Genomic DNA, 23,073 nt, shown 5'->3' with positions numbered 1-23,073 from the left:
GATTAGACCCTCTGAAAACAAAGTAACACACCATTTAATTTAATTGGACTGAAATCAATAGCTTGGCTGTTTACATTATAATTATTTAGAGTTAACACTTAACAAAGGTAAGTATATATGGACACCGTGCTAATTAACAAACGTTGACTGGTACATTAAAAGTAATGTAACTTCAGTGACACCAACTCCTGCTTGTGCTCTATTGCTTCCAGAGGAAGGCAAACATAATCAGACATGGATGGAGCAGCAATGCAATGATCCAATAGTTATGATACTTTATTAGGCATTCTATTATCCACCCCCCAAGCCCAGGTGCTCTGGCCATATGGCTATATCGCCATTGTACCACCAACAGTTCTGACAAATGATTTCAAGGTTTATATTAACATGAATGCAATGTGGCAAACTGCTTGCCAAACGCTGATATTTTATAATGCTGAATGGACATGCCCCTGGCATGACTCTCTTGGACAAGCCTTAAGTTAATATAAAGACACCGTGTAACATTTGACAAGTAAAAGCTGGCAGTGACAATTGTGGATGCCTACAACTTGCAGTCCTCCAGCTCCCGCTGAACTACAACTCCCACCATTCCCTGACATCATCTGACACAATGGATCTTGTAGTTCGAAAACAGCTGAGCTGGAGTGGCCCAGACTAGCCGCCCCAGATTCCTCCAAACACAGTACACTCATTTCTCTGTCTTTTTTCCCCCCTATGCACTGCTGGAAGACATTCAGCAAATAAATGTGCATCAATAGGGATTATTGATCAGTTTATAACAATATTTTGGTAGTCTATTTTAGTTTACGACGGAAGATGGAAAAAAAAAAAAAAGCTGTGATTCAGTGCTTGAATTGTGCTGTAATTATTTACACTGCTTCCTGCTCTATAAATGTCAAACTTTCAGCCTGGAAAAAAACCATCATATATTCTGAACCAACTGAAAGTCCTGTTGTGACTTAGGAACATTGATCTAACACTAATGTAAGTAGCAGCAACAAAAAAACACAAGTTCCTGGACATCACAAAGCACTCTTAGTTGCAAATCTACAGACAGCACTGACTCCAATCACAAGTCACATTTACAGAGGAGCAAGGTAGAAACTCTTTGCTACTCACCAGTGCAGCCAGTTCCGTGGTGTTTGGAAACCCAGAGGAGTCTTTCTCTTCTCTCCCCTCCCAGACAGATAGACAAAGGTGTTTTATTCCACACAAAGCCAGGCAAAGTATGAACTGTAAGAAAGAGAACATAACACATGGGAATCAGCCTCCTGGACTCAGGCTTGATTTGTAAATCTCCTCATGTATTGTTCTCTCGATCTTGGAGGGAAAATGTAAGGTCGTCTGTTTTTTTTGGAGTCCTTTCCACCGTTCAAGGACCCCACAATAGCAAAAGAAAGTGCTTTTAATGTACACTACCTGCACTCTCCCCCGCTGATGCTGGAAGCCAGGGAGTGAAAGAGAGTGGAGGAGAAGGAGGAGGAGGGATGGAGAGCGAGTGAAGGAGGAGGGAGGGGGGCTCGGCAAGAGGATGAGTTGGGAAGGATAGTCACAAAAAGTGAGAGAATCCTCCCAGATGAGATAGAGAGGGAGTGAAAGGAAGAGGGAGGCAGTATTGCTGTCACCGTGAAGAACACATGCCGTTGCTGCTCCTGCAGGTTGTGTGAGAAGAGAGAGGAGTGAGAGGAAGCGTCCCTATCTCACACATTCATCAGCACTGCTGTGGCGGATTTGGTTTCCCATCAGAATCGCTTACAGCTCAGCACGGGAGCGTGCGTGGCAGCTGTCCAAGGTCCTGAATTTCTCCTGTCAATAAACTCCATATCGGCATATATATATATACATTTGGCTTCTGCCTCTTATTCTCTGCCTAGATCTAATTACTTACAGTATATGGAGACGGATGATAGGATTTTTTTTTCCCTATTGTGTTTTGAAAAGTGCAGCCATAGAGATATCCCCAAGAGGAAACCTAATATAGCGCCAGGAATACATATGCTTTTAACTCGTGTTTTTTTTTGTTTGTTTTTTTGCCTTCTTACGGATTTAGTTTTTTCTGTCTAGAAACATCCCGAGGATCAGTTGCAGGCACATAGTCATACTGCAAGCGACAAACAAGTCTTTGAAGTTTGGCTGAAATACAAATGCGAATATTCCTTCATTCTTGTTACCTCACAGTATTTACATTGTTCCTTGTCACTTCACAGGCTACAGTCCGACCCATACACGGGCTAAGGAGACTCTTTACATTTTGTCTCAATGTTATACAGGACTGTCCTTTGTGCATTTGGAAGGGGTGGGAATGTAAAGTGTCCCGACCCCCCTCCTGCTTGTGAAAGGAAAGGAGGGGGCCTGTGCTCACTGGGGTTTGTTAGTTTTCTGTTGTGCCCAGGGCCCCCCTTCTGACCCACAGCAGTTGTTAACAATGAAGAGACACAAGGCAAATTGTCTGCTAATGGCCCAGATTTACAGTTTCTAAATTTCAACCTGTCAAGTGTATAAACAAGCAAACTGATACAAAAATACCCAGCTTTTAAGCACATAATCCCTAGCATTCCCTAGCATCCCTAGGACAGATATTCATAAAAATCCAACATATTCCTGTTCACATAATTGCCCATATTTGTGTATGCCAACATGCATATAATCTCTAGTATTACTACTGCCACATATTCAGATAGTCTTAGTATTCCTACAGGCACATTGACATATGATCTTCAATATATCTGAAGGTCCATACACACATAATTCCCAGTAATCTTGTAGACACATATGCACATAAATCCTGGTTATTCTGCAGAAACATATGCTCATGCCCAGTATCCCACAAGGCACATTGGCCCATAATCACATATATGCCTGTAGGCCCATATTCAAATAATGCCAAAGACACATGCAGGCAGACCTACGTTTGATCACAAGTATTCCTGCAGGCACATTGGCACACAATCCCCAGTACTATAAAAAGCACACTAGCATATAATCACCAGGAATTCTAAAGGTTATAAATTTTCATATTTCTGTAGGCACATTAACCTCATCATTCCCATGGACACCCTGACATATAATCTTCAGTATTTTTGAAGGTCTGTATGCACATTATCCCCAAATGTATGTTTTTTAAATGTTTATATTTATAAAACAGTACCTGTATAGGCATCGCTTTACATTTCAGAAAAAAGTGCTAATTGTTAATTGAAACAAGAGGAAGAAAGTCCTATTACTTAACTGGGTAAATTACAGAGAAAAATAGATTCATAATCCCCAATATCCAGAAATCCCTCAGGTACACTGCTCCTCAGAATTCCTTAAAGGGGTTGTTCACCTTCCAAACACTTTTTTCAATTCAGTTGTTTTTATGATTGTTCCCCAGAAATAAAGACTTTTTTCAATTGCTTTCCATTATTTATTATTTATTACGTTTTTTTTCCAAAATCTAAGTTTAAAGGTGAATGTTCGTGTCTCTGGTGTTTCAGTCTGGCAGTAATTCAGGCGCAGACTCTAAACTGTTACAATTTTGCAACATTGAGTTGATACATTTCTCAGCAGCATCTCTGGAGTATTAGCAACTATTGTATCAATTCTAACAGCTGCCTGTAATGAAACTTGGGGATTCTGCTCAGCAGGAATAAAGATAAGAAATGTATCAACTAAATGTATCAATTTAGAACAGTTTACAGGATCGGCCACCCCCCCCCCACCTCCCAGAGCTGCTTCAGAAGGAGAGAAATTACACTTTACACTTCAATATTAGAAAAACCGTCACACATAGAAAATAGAAAGTCATTGGAATTAGTCGTTATTTCTGGTGATCTATCTGAAACCAACTAGTTGTTTGAAGGTGAACAACCCATTTAAGGCACATTTGTACACACTCTACAAGTATTTTTTGTCTCTCTTTCTCACTCGATGAAACCCGCTCACATTACACTAAGATCATAGCAGGTACTTGTGGGACATGTGGCATGCAAATGGGACATATGGCCATTCAGTAGTCTTCTGGCCACAACAGAGGAGTGAAATAGTCAAGGAAGAAGCAGAACACAGGAATAACAAATGATTACCATATTTGCTATTAAAGAAGGATTGTTTAATGTACATTGAACATTGGACCCATTTTACCTGCGGAAGTGTAGGTCATCTAACAGCCGATCTCATTCCTCCCCCCTAAAATTACTCTGGATCAATCAATTATGTATGCGCCTGCTGGAATAAAGGGGTACAAAAAAAGAGGGAATACTTGGAGGTGGGATTTGTTTCAATGGTAGAATATGTGATTTATAAATACTTAAGGGAATACTAGCGTTTACTGATTGTATCTAAGCATTTGTGCAGGAATACTGGGAATTATGTTTAATGATTATATGTGTGATGGATTGGATTAATATGTTACTGCAGGAATACTGGGAATTATTTCCATTTGTGCTTACAGCATTCATGATGTTTCACTGTTCCTTTCAGGAAAACCAGGATCATATATGATTCTTGAACGAATATTTGTTATATGTGCCTATTTAATTGCTGGTGATTATGTGCCCAAGTGCCAGTAGAGCTTTTAGCTGGATATCTAGTGGCAGCAATTGTTGGGCAGAACTGTAAATTAAGTGCAAGTTGTATTGTATTTTATTGTATTTATTTACTGATGTCTATAGCACTGTAAATGTACAAATTGCTTTACAAGAGGTAAACATTATAATACAGTTATTATACATTATTTGTAGACAGTGAACATAAATACTTAAATGCATTTTGTCATGATATTTATGGTGCAGTTTTTATTTTTAAATTACACTGCATACACTGGAAATATTTCATTCTGCCATATACAATTGTATTTCTGAACCAAGTGTATTTTTTCAAGTTGTAATATCAGTGTGTAGACAGCCATCTCAGGTCATTGTGTTTGATCATGTGCTTTCAGGAAGAGCCAGCACTTCATAATGGAACTGCTTTCAGACAGGCTATTGTTTCTCCTACACAATGTAACTGAAGGAATCACAGTGTGACTTTTTACTATTGAGGGCTATTCTCATATCTACCAGGAGCTGTCATCTTGTGTCAGGGAGCTTTAACTTATTACCTTCCCATTGTTCTGTTGAATGGCAAATCGTTCATGGAAAAGGACCTTGCAATGCCAGTCAGCAGCTGCAAGGGCAAACAAGGTCTTAAACTGTATTAAAAGGGGCATTTGCATTCATCTGGATCAACTAGCAGTTAGGCAAGTTTTACATAGACTTGAAAGGATGAACTTAATGGACGTGTGTCTTTTTTCAACCTAACTTACTATGTTATTATGTAAAGTTTATCAGAGCACAAGTCACATGACTGTGAGCACCTGGAAAACTGATAATGTCTAGCCCCATGTCAGATTTCAAAAATTAAATAGCAGCACTACTAACTGATGAATTAAAAAAAAATAGTTTGTGACATTATCCTTTTAAGTGCTAGGTGTTGCAATACATGGTTTTGAAGGTGCCATAGCATTTCAGAGGCATATCACAGTTAACAAATAAAGTTTTTACGTGCAACTCATCTCTTAAGGTGAACTGCATGGTCAAGAGATTGTATTGAGTGCAGAGCCCAGGAAGAAGTGTATGAGGAGAAAAGAGCACATATATAGAAATGGGAAGAATGTAAGGCTCTGAAGGAAAGATTAAGAAATGTATGCATAATGTGCCACTTGACTGGGAGTCATGTTTGGCAAAGAGTGATTGGATTCCTTTCTAGGCATGCTTCTTCTTGGGGCTAGCTCTCAGCTACTCGGATGCCCTCAGGACTTACCACATGACAATCCAGCACTCTCACAGGGGCAGGCAAGGGAGTCAAATGTATACTTTGGGAAGGAGCTGGGACATAGTCTGACAGGCTGGGTTAGAACCAGATAACAGCAGCAGAAACCTGAGTCAAGGTCTAGGTGATGAATAAGCCAGGGTCAGAAACAGGAAGGCACACATGGGACAGGAGCAGGTTTCAAAGGAACAGCTATCATAGGAACAGAGCGCCTAGGTTAAAGCAACCTTGACCTATAACAGACAGTATCTGAATGTAGAGCAGGGGTTTTATAGCCATATCTTTTATAGACTCATGTCTAACTCAGCACACCTATGGGCAGATTAACAACATCTGAAACAAGCCATGCCTACTAGGAAATATATGGATACCAATAGCAGTGAAGTAGGACTTTAGCTCATATGGAGCAGAGGTAAGGCAGGCAGCATTGAAAACACCAGGTCACCGGTTCCAGCCAAGGCAGGATACCATTTTAAAGTGATGTTGCGGAGAGATAGGTGAGATGATGTGGGCAGCAGCAGTGATGATGGATTTCAATGGCTGGATATTTGACTCTGGAGGACCATTGTTAGAAACTTAACTGGTGGTCTAGTGGGGGTGCAACAAGGACGCCCACCATCTCTGTTCCCTTCTGCACCACTTTGTTGACTCGCTCGCTGTCCTCTTCGGTTACTTCTTGGTTCCCACCGCTCTGCTATCTTCAGCTTTATTTGGAAGCGCAAAAACGTGACGTCATCGGTCTAATCCTAGTTCCTGGGTGGGATTTCTGTTGTTGGACCATGCCTGATCCTGACTAAATCCTGTTTGATGCATATCCTCTTTCAGATTCCGTCTTGATGCTGTATATTTGGTATTCTGACCTGGCCTGTGACTCCGACTACGCTCTTGTCTCCTGATACTGTACAGCTCTACCTTTTTGGTGTTGATCTGGCCTGTGACTCTGACTATGCTTCTTGTTCTTGCATTCCTTTATCACGAGCGGTTCCCTTGACCTGCCCAGAACTGTCTCCCTGGTCCTCTCACGCTAAGACCTGGCGGCATCCAAGTAGCGGAGGGCTCTTCCCAAAGTGAATGGTGGCTGTTAAAGGTGGAAAACTGAGCCACAACTAGGACCTTGGGGATTGTTCTGAGTTTGGGATACCAATTGTAACCACCAGCTAGTAATATGTTGCAGTATTGGTTTCTTGAGGGTGGGGTCTAATGTGGCACCTAGGCACATGCCTTGGGAAACAGGATGTAGGTTGATTTGTTGACAGTAATGTTAAATGGATGGAGGAGTTTAGGTGGAAATTTAAGCAGTTTTGTCTTGGACCAGAACTAGGGGTAAACAGAAGAGGCACCTGCCTAGGGAGCAATGATAGGGGGGTGCACAATTTAGCACAATAACACAATGTATAAATGTTTTTAAATAAAAAATATTAGGCTCATATGGCATAGGGTCAGAGAAAAGAGGTTGTAAAGATTAAAAGAGATGTCAAAGAATCAGTCATTGGATCAAAAAAATTAAGGAGGAAGATAGTGGTTTAGGAAATAGCTTATGTCTGTAAAAGGTGTGAATGCTGATAAAGACAGAGTCTATTTTGCTTTTAAAGAAGTTAGTAAATTTCTGAGGAATATTGAATATGTAAATATACTTTTTGTATTGGATTTGTTTTTGTTTGAGACTGAGAGCACTGTAGTAACATTGCTTGGTCTTTGAGAGAGTAAAATTGAGGCATGAAGGCAGTAATGTATGTTTGATGTAATCAGCATGTTTTTGAGATTTCCTCCACATGCACAAAGCAGAATGTGCACAGAAACACAAGAATCTAGTGAGTTCAGTACATTGCAAAACTACAGGAAGATTGATAAATAATAATGTAAAAAGTTTAGTAATAAGTGTACACATGTATCTGTAAGTCGCAGTACAGAGGAAAATGAATGCATAAAGTTGGATATTTACCTTTAAACAGTCAGGTAACTCATTATTGTGTGGTTAATGTGGGTCCACTACATGGAGATTTTGTGTATTTTCATTTAGTCAAGTGACTGACTTTATTCCCTTTCTGGAAAAATAAAGCAATCCTTGATTGCTTTATCTGGAACTATAATACCACAACCACACACATGCTGTTTTTAATCTATTGTTTTGCATTTTGCACATAAATGAGCATTGAACATCAAAGGACCAATGGTCTATTTGTGGCCTAGCAACATTTATAGGAAGACTGCGATACCTATAACAGGCTGATTGGACAGATTTGTAATATGAAGTAACAGAGAAGAATAGTTATGTTTACAAAATGGTAAGAAAAAGAGAAAGGAAAAAAAGAAAGAAAGAACAAACTAGGATTTTTAAATTTTTCCTGTTAATGCAGCATCCTCCCAAAATCTGAATTAGTGAGTTACTATTCAAGTAAATGAAATACATATATGCAAAAAGTAAAAACTAAAACTGATTTGGTAGAGTGTGTTTTTTTTTACCTCATATTGAGAAGGAATTGTAGATAATTAGAAGCACTTGCAACTATCTCTAGATTATCTAATTTACTTTATCTCTAAAAAGAACTGCTTCAGAAGACATTTTTAGGCCTATAGTGTTCATGGGGGATGTGCTTGACCACAGGGTAACCTGAATTAGAGAATGATATATAGTCATCCAGTAAGCTTGACATACAATTGTTGCTTCTCTCAATGCAGCTGTAGTTTATTGTTGGAAAATCATTCCACATTGATCTAGTATTGCCTGTGCATTTTGCTTGGTAACCTAATGGGCACATAATTACTGCATAGCTTAAATACATTTAACTATAAGGATGTCTATAAGAGCAAATATGCATACACAATTATTTTAATTCAAATGCATTAATTTATATTGTCAGTTCTTCCCTGGTTAAATTTTTTGCTTTGTTTTTTTTTATAATATGCAAATTCTTTTGACCAAATGTGAAACCAAATCTCTTCTGTTAGTTGTGGGTAATAGCATGTTCTCTTGTTATAAGAATTTACCATTTCTAGGATTTTGCTTTACAAAGAAAGGCCACACTTTACACACTTTAGCCATAATGTGGCTACAAACAATATTAGAATAATGACTTCCATATTTGAACCACAGGTTATTAAACAAATGGCTGTTGAGTGTACGAGTGTGTGTTTGTGTATATATATTAAATATATTATATATAATCCTTCCAAAGTGAGGCTCTCACAAAGAAATTGAATGGGTCCTATAGATTTTTCCCAGTGTTGCACCTCCTATAGTTGATCACACAGCCCTCATATGAAATGAAACATACTGTACAGCTGCTTCTCTTGCTTGTAATGTATCCAACTGCTTCTTTGCAGTCAGCATTGACTGGTTCAACATCATCCTCAATCAGACTGAGTGGGAATGCGACTGCATTCCTACTGTTTGCACATTGCACTTAGGGGGTTATTTATTAAAGTTTGATTGCCAAAGCCTCAAAAGATTTGAGATTTATTATACCCTTAGGATGGAAAATGTCCAAATCCAAAATTCCAGCATCTCAGACCTACCGAGGTTGTATATAAGTCAATGGGAGAGGTCCCTATCCTATGTGGAAGTTTATGTGGTCTGTGCAGGAAGTAGCCAGAAAATCCAACTATTTCTGCCTTTTTTTTACGGGCAAAATCTGAAAAATTCAGGCTTTTTGGGAAAAATGGATATACAGTCTTACATCACTAAACTTCCCTCCAAGACAGACATAAAATAATTGCTACAGGAATTCACTGCAGTAATCAAGAAAGAAATCCCAAAAATGAAAAGGGACATGTTAATCCTTGCTGCGCGCACTGAAGGATTGTAATACAATATAAGTAAGTGCAATGATTATCAAAAAGCCATATACTGTATAGGCATATACAGCAGCAGGACAATGTTATTCTAGAACTCCTATTCTCTTGAGGATCAAGAGAATAGGAGCAGGAGAAATAAAATTAGAATAAGGGGAGTCCCAGAAACTGTCCAATTTGAGGAAATACGCTCAGTTTTGCTTCAGATATGTAATTCCATATTAAAAAGGGATCCTGCTATGGACATAACAATTGAGAGGGCTCATAGAGTCCAAAAATCCAAAGCGGCCCCTTTAAATGACCTTGAGACATTTTATGTTGCTTACATTGCTTTTCCCTAAAGGAAGAAATTCTGACCAAGGCTAAAGAAGTCAGCCAACTGCCATGTGAGGATTGTAACATTAAACTATTTCAAGACCTTTCCAGGTCAACCTTATTTAAGTGGAAACTGCTGAAACCATTGACTGATATATTGAGAAAAGAAAATATCCAATATAAATGGGGATAGCCTTCTCTCTTTCCACCAGCAAGGGTGGCATTAATGCAACCATAAGATACAGAAAACTTTGCCTGCCATTGACCTACCAGGATGGACACCAGAAACAGGAAAGATTTCAGAGTTGGCCGTTGACCTACAAGGAGAATGGAAACAAATACCTAATACCAAGAGAACACCTAGGACACCAAGGACCCCAAGAGAGAGATCTTATTAAATATTGAATATTTAGGCATTAAATATTAAATATTTAGGCATTAAATATTTAGGCATCAAAATAAGGGCTGACTTAGGGAAAGTATACCAGGGTTATTACTTACCTCTATTACCATCCTTTCAGAAATTAATAGTTAATTGAGAGAAATTACAATTGTCCTGGTTTGGGAAAATACAAGCTTTTAAGATGGTATTAATGCCTATTATACTTTCTACAAGTGCTCCCAATAGGAAAAAAGACTGTTGTGTTTTTGAACAGATGATAGCAGATTTCCCACTAGTTAACAATTTATGGTTGGGTCTACATTGAAGATATGGCATAAAAACAAAATAAGGGTTGGGTTAACAAAAACCCTATACATTCTCTAACCTTTAATGTTCAACTCAGAATTCCAACCAAGTATGGAAAAAGGGGCTTTCACTAGATGGGGAAATTGGGAAAATAGAGACACAAAGCTAGGCAACTTAATCAGAAACAACAAAATGATTCCCCTGCCAGATATTAAAAAAGTAGGGCTTTTCCAGAGACATCTGGGGTTACACCCAGATGCATGGGTACATTCAGTCAAGAGGAAATAAAGGTTGGAATAGGCATGAAACGTCTTGGGAAGTACTTTTCTCTAAACTGACAGAAATTAATAAACCCCTCTTCACAATTGACAAGCTACTACTTGATGTTATTCCTCAAAGCTCTGAATCTGTTTGTCTAGAATGGAAGAAATAAAAAAATAGATATACAATACCTAAGTAGAATATTTGGAGTCAGCGCACTCCTGGGCATCAAACAATAATCGCTCTTCTCCAGATAATTAAAAAGTTAAATTCTTTATTTAGACATAATATCAATCAGACAAACAAACTGTCTGATTGATATTATGTCTAAATAAAGTATTTAACTTTTTAATCATCTGGAGAAGAGCGATTATTGTTTGATGCCCAGGAGTGCGCTGCCTCCAAATATTCTACTTTGCTGTTGGCGTTCCCCCTAGTGACGGGGCTGGCTGCACCCAGGTCACTACCTTTGCAGGGTAAGATTTTCAGCTTTGTTTTTTCATCGTTGGTTACATGAACAAAAGACTTTGAAAACCCAGTGTTTTTACTCAAGAGTGGGGTCCGGGGCAATTAGCACCTGGACCAACCGGTTTTTACGATGAACAGGGTTCAGTCTGTGACTAATCAAATAGCTATAATTAATACCCGCAAAATTGTTTCATTTTGAAGATTTAAGCCAATTTATAGAGCCGGATCTGCTTTTCCTTAAAGATATACAATACCTGACAATATGTGGAATAAAATTCTTAAATCAATCCATAAGACATCTAGAGCTACGAAAACCAGATAAGCAGTCTATAAACTAGTCACAAGGTGGCATTACACGCCTTCAAAACTGGAAAAAATGTGTCCTACCAGCTCAGGGTTGTGTTGGAGATGTAATAGCTCTAAGGCACCCACATTAAAAGAATGGTTGGCCAAAATTGAAGAAGTTAGACAAATGGAAGAAATAACCCACATAATCATTACACAGTGTAAGATATGTATGACACTCTTGGCCGAACTATCTTAAACCTTAAAATAGTATTAAGAGATATTCTCTAACCCCAAATGAGGCATAGCTTTGAAAGTATAGGAAAGCCCCGGAGCTATAAATGCAAGGGCTGCATGACAAGGGATCTGAATGACCAGCAGCCAGATTACACTGGTTTATATTTAAAGATTGGCAGAATCAGATGTAGCTGTGAGTGGGTGAGAAGGAATGTGTTAAGGCAGGGGAAAGCTGGGCTTGGGGTGGAGAAAGAGAGGGATGTGATGTCAGGTGAAGAAGCTATTCACTTCCTTATCTTCTGAGCAGATAGAAACATCCCACCCACCCACCCCCTTTTTTTTGCATATTTTGTGAAATGTCAGGAGTTTCTCTTTATGTTCCCATATTGTCTATTAATAAGCATGTGGAGGTATTACTGCATGTACTGTTATATTGTGGTTTTTACAGTATAAACCTTTGCATGTTATTATTCATATTAAATGAATGTCAAGTGCTTGATCCAGGGAATGTTTCCGATCGTCATTGGGGTCAGGAAGAAATTTTTTCCGTCTTCAGGCATAATTGGCAATGGCTTCAGGCTGGGTTTTTTGCCTTCCTCTGGATCAAAACAGTGGATATATGATAATGTATTTACGTTTTTATTTGTCACAGCAACGGTAGGACCTTGCCAGAGTACTGCACAGGTAAATTTAGAAGAGGGATAAAGGAGGTTCTCTCCTGTGACTGCACAGTGGTTAGATTGATACAGACGCTATTACTGCTTGTGCTAGGTGACAGCCATCTTGGATTTCCTATCATCGACACACTGCAGATTCCGGACCGACAGCAGGGCTGCTGAACTTCTCTCATGGTGGGAGATGCAGCTCCTCCTTGTAGCAGAGTTTGGGGCCATCCTCTCTGTAGGTAGAGGCAGCCTAATACTCAGTGGTGGATATAATGACATAGTGCTGATCTCAAGTGAGGAGCGGCAGAGCATAGTAGCGACCCCTTATGGAATTCTGGCTTTGAATATTGCCTTAGGGTGAGGCTGGCAAGGTCCTATTTATTTGATAAAATGTTAATAAATGCTGTGGCCATTTTCACCATTTCTGGCTACTTGTGTTTCATTACTTAATTTAAAACAAAAAATCTAAAAAAAATCTAATTAAAATTTCATTAATACATACTGTAGGTGGAAATCAAATAAATATAATTAATAAGCCAACACATTTGTGTAACTCTTAAGTGGCAAGTATGAGAATTTGTGCTAATGCATTGCTTTGATGTGGGACCTTCAATAAGCGGTGTAAAATTATTTATGCTAGAAAAACTTTCCAAATCAAAGGTTTAACTCTAAGCTCTGTATTTCCCTTATGTGTGATTGAACACATAGCAAGGTTCATATTTTCCTTTACGCCACCAAAATCTATTATTTTACACTCTCACTCTCAAACTTTGTGTAAACATTAAAGTCAATGAGTAAAATTCAGGCGTAAAGTAAATTCTGGCAGAAGTCACTCTCTAAAAAAGAATATGCAAATATCAGTAATGGCATATACCATTTTTTACACTTCATTTATCAAGTGCCCACTGCTTTTCATAGCAGAACTTTAAACAGAGTTATGTGATTGCCTTAAAATGTCAATACACAAATAGGTTAGATTTTACACTATGATGTCTGAAATTCCAGCAGTGAGGTGTATCAGATCTCCATATTTTTAAACAGTTTTATAGCCCCCTTTGTGTATCCATTCATCTAAGCAACACATAAACATTTGCACACGTATAAAATAACAAAAGATTATAGATCAAATGATTTGTAGCTCCCAGGAAGTACATTTTCCTCCAAATTACCTGGCACAGACACATTTCCACAACTATACTGAGTTTCTTTGTTAAACAGAAGTGATTTATCAGTATATAGCCCAAACTCCTTTATATAGCTCCAAAAGATAAATATGCATTTCCCTGTGTATTTTTTTTTTTTTTTTAGATATTGTATGTAAAACATTGCTATTCTTAAATTGGTTTATTTGTAATTCGTCTCCTTCTAAAAGAATGAAAGGTTATAAAGGTACACAGTCAGTTGAATAAGACTAAAGGCATTAAAGCGCACACCAGAAGAGAAATATTTTTTATCTAAATGAATGTCACAAAATTACCCTGGCACCAAGAGTAAATACAAAGATTTTCAGCAACATATTTATGTGTTTTTTTGACTTATACTGCATTTACTGGATTTATTGTATTATAAAATACCAGCTATTGTCAAGTACTATAGATGAAAACATTTAATAAATACTTTAAAACAAAAGAATATGTTTTGGACCAGCAATATCAAATAAATTACAATACCACTCAATGTTGATATCAAAAAAATCTTTCATTCTGCCGCTGTATTTAAATTCCCCAAAAATCATGTTTGTCTGGGAAAATAACAACTCTGGCATCTGTTAACCTAAATTAGGTTTATATTTGTTTTATTAAATTAGTATATAATACAGTACATTTTCATATCAATATGTAAAAATTTTTTTTAAAAAAAGTGTTTTGCATGGAGAAAGTTCTAAAAACATCAAGTTTCATTGTATTGACTAAGGGGATGTTAACCTTAAAGAAAATTGAATGTACACATTTTGAATTTAACACCATTACAGAGATCTCCAGGCCATATCCAAAATTCATAATTAAAAAATGAACCTTAATGTGACCCTGTATCATCATGATATGCAGAGCTGTGCAGTGTTGTTAGTGGTCCCAACTCAACTTGAGCTTGGGTCCCTTCAACCAGACAATTGAACATTATCCTAGGACTACAGATTGGCTTTCAGTGTTCATGTGCCTGCTCACTGATCATGGAAATCTAAGCAGTGACTACACTGCTCAACACTGCATTTCACTCAGTGATACAGTAGTCGTGAATGATGCCACCCTGTTTTGTATGGCCAAAAAAAAAAAAATCACAAAATGGCAACATTTCTGTGATATCACCGTATGCAATAGAGTTAATCAGAGGTTTTTTTTCTCTGCATTTTCTTTGCACCAAATGCATGGGTGTCAATAGGCATGATTGGAAAAGTTTTCACCACTTGTGTAAAAATACATTTCTTGTGACTCTGTATCAGTATCTGTATGATAAAGATGTACACAGTGTTGGACTGGCACACAGGCATACAAGGAAAACTCCTGGGACCTTCTGCTCACCCAACTATTTACCTTGTATTCCTATACAACAGCAATTGCTCAGAAATGGAGGGAGAGACTGATAATATTTGAGGAGAAGTTATTAAAAGAATAAGTGAAAAACAAGAAGGAAAAATAGTTTGGAGAGTGGGCCTGTGACCCAAAGGTTTTCTGGTGGGCCCCAGGCACCCCAGTCTGACACTGGATATACAGTAAGCTTCTGCCAGTTTTGAATGATGTACTTTGAGTGAGAGAGAGCATTTTCAAGGCATTTTCTCCTAATGACAGCCTGAAGTAGAGTATTACCATTTTAATTATTTGAAAAATATTTTCCCTTCTTTTTTTGGGGGGGTTCTCAGCCCACCACTAATAGAAAACTCCTGACTTGAGTGCTAACCACCCACAGTACAATTTGGATGGAACTATACTTACAGTGCTTCTTTGTTCAAGGGAAGCTTAAGTGCTCTCTATCCAGATATGTTTTTAAACTTTAGTGTACTGCATCTTACTGTGATGTATGTACTGTATGTATATTTATATAGCATTACTTTTGTACGCAGAACTGTACAGTAGAACAATACAGGTAGTCATTATAATCATAAATACAAATAAACACAAAATACAATAATTATAAAGTACAGTTACAATAAAGATTAATATCTTAGTGTCCGTGAGTAGGGATGGGCGAATTTTTTGCCTTGTTTTGCCGCAAAAATGACGCCCATAGACTTGCATGGCGTCCTGCTTCAAAGAAAAAAGGCGCACGTCAAAAAAATTTCGCAACACGACAACATTTTTTTGATGCCTATAGACTTTAATGGGCGGTTGCGACATTTCGCCAGCGGTGAATAATTGGCGAAACTAAACGGGTCAAATTTGCCCATCCCAATCAGTGAGACTAAAAGCTTACTAAATTTAAATGGAACTAAATGGGAGGGGCCTTGTTGCCAAAAGTGCCTAATTCCTATAAATGTTAGCTAGAAAATATTCAGGGAAAAGTTAATTTATAGTTCCAACAAATGGTACATGTGCAAGCTGCGGACCTCCAGAGAATTTTTATAGTTCCCCGATTCATCGTTGACATTCTGTCCATAACTTTAATACAGATTAGCCAGTTAGTATATTTTATTAACTGATTGAATAATCAGTTTATTATTTGGAGAAATAACACACATTCCCTATCATTAATTATTAAATTAATATAAATGCATTTTGTGCATTAGGATCAACCCAATATCTGACAGCCACAGTTGTGACATATCAGTTATTTCTGTCAATTGAAGAAGCATGTTGGTACTAATGGAGACTTTTTATGTACAGTGTGACAGTGTGTTTTGAAAACCCATCTGTATTGCAGGAAAATGTACAGAAAAGCATGCCTTTAAGCAGCATGATATGGGCTGAAGGGGTCGCCTACTCCAGATAGAGTTAATATTCCCTCTTAATCAAGTAATTATGTGGCAGCTGAGAGCAGAGCTGCTACTGCTACTGCAGGTGAAAGGGGTGCGCTCCCATACCTATGGGTTCTTCCCTGGATGTCCCTTATTTAAGGAATGATTCATCAAAGCAGGGCCGGAACTAGGGGTAGGCAGAGTAGGCATGTGCCTAGGGTGCAAAGCTGGGGGAACGCCAGGTACCTACCTGCTCTGTCACCTACCCCATGTCCGGTCCCCTCTCTCCCCAACTATATGTGCTATTTCCGGGGGTTTTTCGATACCAAGCTGAATTGCGCATGCGCCAACTTGCTCATGCACGTGCGAGAGCACCAATTTGCGCATGTGCACGATCAGCTGGCGCCACAACCGTCCAGGTTGCCTAAGGCGCCTGGCCGGTCTGGCCCAGCTTTGCACGCGCATGCGCTAATAGACATATTGCAAGTGTTTATTCTACATTTTTGCACAGCGGTATTCTAATACTTATAGAGTAGAATTAATATAGATAAAATTATAGAATTAAATGCATTAGTCACTTACATCTTTTAAGCGATTAATGCGTAAAATAGTGTGATAATTACTGTGCAATTTAACACCTCCTAGGATTAGGTGTTACCAAACAACATCAGATGGATTAATAGAGCAAGATCTAGTGAGGAGCTGTAGAGCAGCAATTAAAGACCTTTATGAGGAACTGGAGCCTTACCTACAAGCACTAACACATTTTCATGATACATTGGGCAGGTCCAGAATTCACGGCGTTCTGCGTAATGGAATTATATTTAGTTTCCCAGGGAAAGGAATGACTAGAACACTGTGCTATAGATTGCACTAATAACTAGGGACTATATCAAATGACCTAAATTATTGCACAAAATAACTCACAAAATAACGCATGCTATAAAATACCGCATACAATTCAGCTAAAATGAACTTGTTACAATTTACAATTTACAATTTTAGTGAATCAATCATTAATTCTAAAAATATAAGAAGTGATAACATTTTTACACCATGCTATAAATAACACTCACTTTATGAACCTTTAGTGAATCAGACCCCTGAGTGTTTTGATGAAAGTGCAACACTGAACCTGACTTGGAACTGTGAGTAACAGGGTGGTGACCTTGTAGTGGCCAGAGTCTGGGAGAGGCTCTGGGTAGTCAGAAAGACTACATTTTCATATAAGAGACTACTATATTTTGATGATTTATTGCTATGTGAAGACAAACACCTTGTTAATGTGTTTTTTGTTTACCAATTAAAGGCTATTCTTCCCACAACAGTTATGGAACCTTTTATGCAGAATGCTTGGGGCCAAGTGTTTTCCCGATTAACAGATCTTTCCATAATTTGGATCTTGATACCTTTGGTCTACTAGAAAATCATGTAAACATTAAATAAACTCAATAGGCTGGTTTTGCTTCCAATAAGGATTAATTATATCTTAGTTGGGATCAAGTATTGTTTTATTAATACAGATAAAAATGAAATCCTTTTTTTAAATTTGGATAATTTGGGGAAAATGGAGTCTATGGAACACGGCCTTTCCAGTTTTCTGGATAACAGTTTTCTGTATAAGGAATCCCATACCTGTACAAGTAATGGTCAACCCATATAAAACAGATATGAACAACAAAATGTTTTCTAGAGAAAAACACCAAGTACCAGTTATTTAATAATATTTCAGCTAGTCAAACTATATTTGCCAAGTCCTATGTCTTTATTTATAATATGCTCATTGCCATAACCCAATCAATCTTCTCTTGAATTATTTTGGTTATCCAACAACTTGATATTTATAGAAAGATAGAAATGGTACTAAACCGCGTCTGCAGTATTTTCTTTGCCATCTATTATATGCCTTTCTTTATTTTTTGATTTGGTAGCAAGCAAAAAGATTTTGAATCATTTTAGAGATAAATGAATTTTCTTTGAAAGAATGGGGTGCTATTCTTCATAATTATTACTGACATGCTGCTCAATATACTTAGCCAGTCTAACAGAAGAACAAAATGTACAATATTCCTCACATTATTAAACTGATTTAAACTGCTGTGCAAAAAAAAATAAAACCTCCATTATTTAGCATATTGTGAAAGATAAAAAAAATCAAAACTGTATTTCATTAGCATAAACATTATTGTTACTTAATGTGTAAATTAAATGGATTACTATACTTTACAGACCACAAGGACAGCCGCAAAACAGCTTATTCCCCCCCCTTTTTTTTTTTTAGAAAATAGAGCAATGTTATACCGACATGATTAATGGGTCACTGCCAAGGTCTGTTACAAAGTGAACTATATCCAGAAATAATCATACCTGGATATGTGTTCTGCATAAAAATATGAACAGCTTCAATTCCCAATTATTTCCCATATTTATTTTATCAAGATGACTCTAAAATCTGTATTTGTTTGCATGCATCTTATCCTCTGTTGTGTAGAGAAACCATATTATATCAAGGGATGTTATTTTACTAAAGGATATAATTCTCGGAATATGTTTGGCAAATGGCAATGGCTGTTTCAACAAGCAAGTAATAAACATTTTATTTTTCTTGTTCACCTTTGGCATTGACAGCTTCATTGCTTAATGTATGTTGGAAGCAATTAATGAAAGTTCTTTGGTACAATGAGACTCCCTTCAATGTGTAGGTTGATTGGGCTGAACTCCATAAGCACCCCTATCATTAGTTACTAACCTGTAATTGTCTGAAACATTAATTTGATAAAAAAAATATGATCTGGTTTATTTTTCAACGTTTATTAAAGGTTCATTACGAATATGCAGATATGGGACATATTATCTGAAAAGCTCTGGAATATGGAAATTCCATTTCCAATAGAGTCCTGGTTAAGCAAACAAGTAAATTTACCCTTTCCCTGTATTATTATGACAATGCCTTATATCATTTAAGATAGAAACATTTCATGTAGATGGTGCATGGCTCTGTATAATGAAAAGGCATAAGATGGATATTAGTATCCCCTGACACTTATTTTGCTTATCCATAAAACAATGGATGCTGGGGGATTTATTCAGAGACAATTTAGTGACATGAATGTCAACAGCATATTAACTCCTGGTTATCTCATTGGGAGCTGTTTGGTTTCTTGTTGCTTTTGCACCACCCTAAAGCTTGCTTGTTCCAACTGACTCTTTCTAGGTTCAGAGCTGGATAAATAGCCCTTCAGTGTGCAACCACTTAACATAATAACTGTCTCTTCACATACAAGACTGTGTTTGTGAGAGTGCAACAAAGCTTGAGTCAATCAAAGCGTAGAGGTGTCTAATTGTGGGTCAATTCTGCAGTACACACCCCTGCCACAGGTGTAATAGCGAAATGCAATTAGAACAATAAACTGTGAATGAGCCAATAAGCAGTGCTTCCTGCAAAGGTGTTTATTCCAACGACATGTTTCAGGCACAAAAGGCCCTTTATGAAGTATTGAGCTTGAGTCAATATTCCATAACACAGTGATAGATGACTTCAAGGTACCCATAAATTATATAATTGGCTCACTATGCATAATAATTGGTTAGCACTGGCAAGATCCATGAAGAGCATGGCTAAAGTATTGCAATAAGGCTTTTGTTGGGAGGCCAACGCCGAGTTCAGACAGCTACTAGCTGACTGGTACATGATAATGTTGATGCTTTATAAAAAGAATTATAATAATAATAATAATCACCAAACATATGAAGGTCCTTCATTGTAATGGAATATCAAATCACTTCTCTTTATTTTTGAGGCTCTTTAACCATGAAAACATCACTTGCTATTAAAAAATATCAAATATACCAAAATGATGCCAATGAGGCTTTTTGCATTGTACTTGGTCAACCTCATTGATCTACAGTAGGTGCAAGTGCTGACACCATAAAATTGCAGTCCTTATAGTCCTATACTCAAGATGCATGTGTCTGGCCCTTAAGCAGTATGACTTGGCTCACAGAGCAAAAGTGCCACATTCAAAGGAGCTCAGTACTAAATGCTTTCCATAAGCAGGAGGCAAGTACAAGGTGCTTTAGCTCCTTGTTCACCCCAATAACCATGGCTTGCATTTTTTGTGTAGAAATGCTGGAAAAATGGTTAAAAATACATTTCAATTGATTCCAGTTTTCAAACTTATGTATCTTAGAGAAACATAAAAGCAATCATAGCATAAGAAAGTACTTGTTTCCTTCACCAATTACATTACTGCAAGACATTTCTCAATGGGACATTTTGTGCAAAATTTGTGCAAGTGTATTAATCTTGAATGCCACAAAGTAGCAGAAAGAATATGTAATGCTCACCTCTATGACATTTCAACATGTTTTAGTGGCAAAATAACATTTTTATTTTTCACAACAATTTTTTGTTTCAGTGTGGGAATCTGATATCAGATTTAGCATCAACGGATTTTTCTACATTAACACTTTTCAGATACAGTAGCAACAGCTGGCAAATTGGGACTTATTGGCACTTCTTGTGTACCATATGGTAATATAAGTATATATTAGGAATGATAGTGCAGGTATGGGACCTGTTATCCAGAATGCTCGGGACCTGGTGCTTTCTGGATAAGGGATATTTCCATAATTTGGATCTTCATTCCTTGTCTACTAGAAAATCATTTAAACATTAAATAAACCCAATAGCCTGGTTCTGCTTCCAATAAGATTATTTATCTCTTACTTTTGATTATGTACAAGATACTCTTTTTTTATTACAGAGCAAAAGAAAATAATTTTTAAAAAAGTTGGATTGGGAGAATGTATTTCTGTAATTCTGAGCCTTCTGGATAACGGGTTTCTGGATAACTGGTCCCACACTTGTACAATATTTTTAAGACAAGAGCTCCTACTAGGTATGACATACTAAGAATGAGTGTGTTAGGGGATTCCCTTGTGCTGCCGAGCCCTGCCCATACTGCCACATATATCTTAACATACATCTTCTCGAAGGGAGCAAGCTGCAACTTCAGTTCCTCAAGGTGCATTCTGGGCAAAAAGCATTTCACTTGGCAATTAAGCCCTTAACTAATCTTGCACACATTTATGTTAATGGCAAAAAAAATATTATTTTTAGTGCACTGTTTATGGACTTTTTACTTCATGAACCACTCTTACAATTGAACATTTGATCAGGAACACCAAAGCATGCACAGACATTCAAGATATATGGAAATACAGATACAACAACCTTTATTATATTAAATGTACTGTGGCATCTGAATTTACAGTGTTCCCAAGGCTGTTTAAAGCATGATGCTACACATCTGAGTGATCTTGCACAGCATCTATCAGAAGAAGAGAATGACAAATGAAGAGAACAACCCATGTAACCATATTTAAGAAAAATGTTGATGAACTACATAAATATGTTGAGTGGAAATGAAATAATCTCTGTTATTTTATGCAGGAACCAAACATATATACAGGAGGGCTCATTTACTAGCCTATGTGCCCGTTTGCATAAGAGAAGTAATCCATAGGAGCCAACTAGTATCTTTGGAAGGTCAAGTGCATTTATGAATTCATATATTTCACTTCTCCATATATACAGTATCTGTGTTACTCAATTAATGCATATTTTTCTACTTGTCAAAAAGAACCATGGATTGTGTTGCATTATTATTTAATCACAGTCAAAAATGCAGTTTGGCTGCAAAATGTTGTGCTTCACCCACTACCGCAGACTTTTGAACACTGCAGACTTGTGACTACATCCATTCCAGTTGGAAAGATTTGCATAATAGTTGTTTAGTGAAAATAGAGGATGGAAAAAGAGCTGGTGGTGCGGCAAAATCGCCATTTCGCTAAATTTGTGGAGAAGCGAAATGGGACAAATTCACCCATCACTACTTTTAACAAATCACATAGGACATACTGTATGCTTAAAGCAAATTTGCTGTTAATTACATAGGATTCAAGTAAGTGCATGTTAAACACATTCAGGTTTTATTTTGGGAAATATATACATCAGCTAAATTCTAAATATAAAATTGCATAAACTATTAAACATACAGTTATGGTCATGAATGAGAGCATTTATTTACTGCAGAGTCATTTTTTTTTCGAAAAAACCCCATATAATTTACAGTTTTTATTACTGTTACAATATTCTACTTCTACGACTATTTTAATTTTACTTATTTTCAATTGCAGGATTTTGGCTCTGGATTTTAAGTGCGGTATTATGTATATTTTAAAAGTCTCCAATACAAAAAAGTAATCGTAAAAAAATAAACATATCACATATATTTATATAAATAATACATAAGTATATTGTATAAATAAAAAAGGCATTATGTGATAAGCGATAACATTTAAAATAATGCAATAGTAAAGTCAACAAAAAAGCTTAAACTACAATTTAGGGGGAGAAGCACTAGAGGCTTCAAAGGGACAGAAATAATGTTTTTAGAAAGTACTTGATGTAGCAGTCCCTCACAATCCTTTTTTTGCAATAAAATCTTCCCTGGGTGTCTTGAAATTCCATTTTCATCATTTAAACCACAGCCTTAACACATATATCATAAATAACAAATACATTATTAAGCACCCATCAGGATACTCCTGAACTCACAGTAACTTATAACACCAGTGGTGTAACTTACGGGGGAGCAGGGGGTGCGAATGGACCA

The 23,073-nt window shown here is 37.2% G+C and overlaps 1 protein-coding gene across 47 annotated transcripts in view; it reads right to left on the bottom strand.

Annotated features, from left to right (window-relative positions):
* ptprd.S (protein tyrosine phosphatase receptor type D S homeolog) overlaps positions 1-1,603 on the bottom strand; it is a 998,444-nt gene extending 996,841 nt beyond the window's left edge. For 21 of the 47 annotated variants that reach the window (XM_041574133.1, XM_041574151.1, XM_041574155.1 and 18 more), the window contains exon 1: positions 1,123-1,398. The gene's annotated coding sequence lies outside the window, so the exon portion shown is untranslated. Of the gene's footprint in view, positions 1-1,122; positions 1,400-1,422 lie in introns of those variants that run through there. The other 26 variants (XM_041574084.1, XM_041574101.1, XM_041574136.1 and 23 more) reach the window with 5 other exon arrangements.
* Positions 1,604-23,073: the final 21,470 nt, after the last annotated feature.

The sequence above is a fragment of the Xenopus laevis genome, chromosome 1S, assembly GCF_017654675.1.
Source record: "Xenopus laevis strain J_2021 chromosome 1S, Xenopus_laevis_v10.1, whole genome shotgun sequence".
NCBI classification, from domain to species: Eukaryota; Metazoa; Chordata; class Amphibia; order Anura; family Pipidae; genus Xenopus; species Xenopus laevis.
This window is presented reverse-complemented; position numbering and strand designations above follow the sequence as displayed.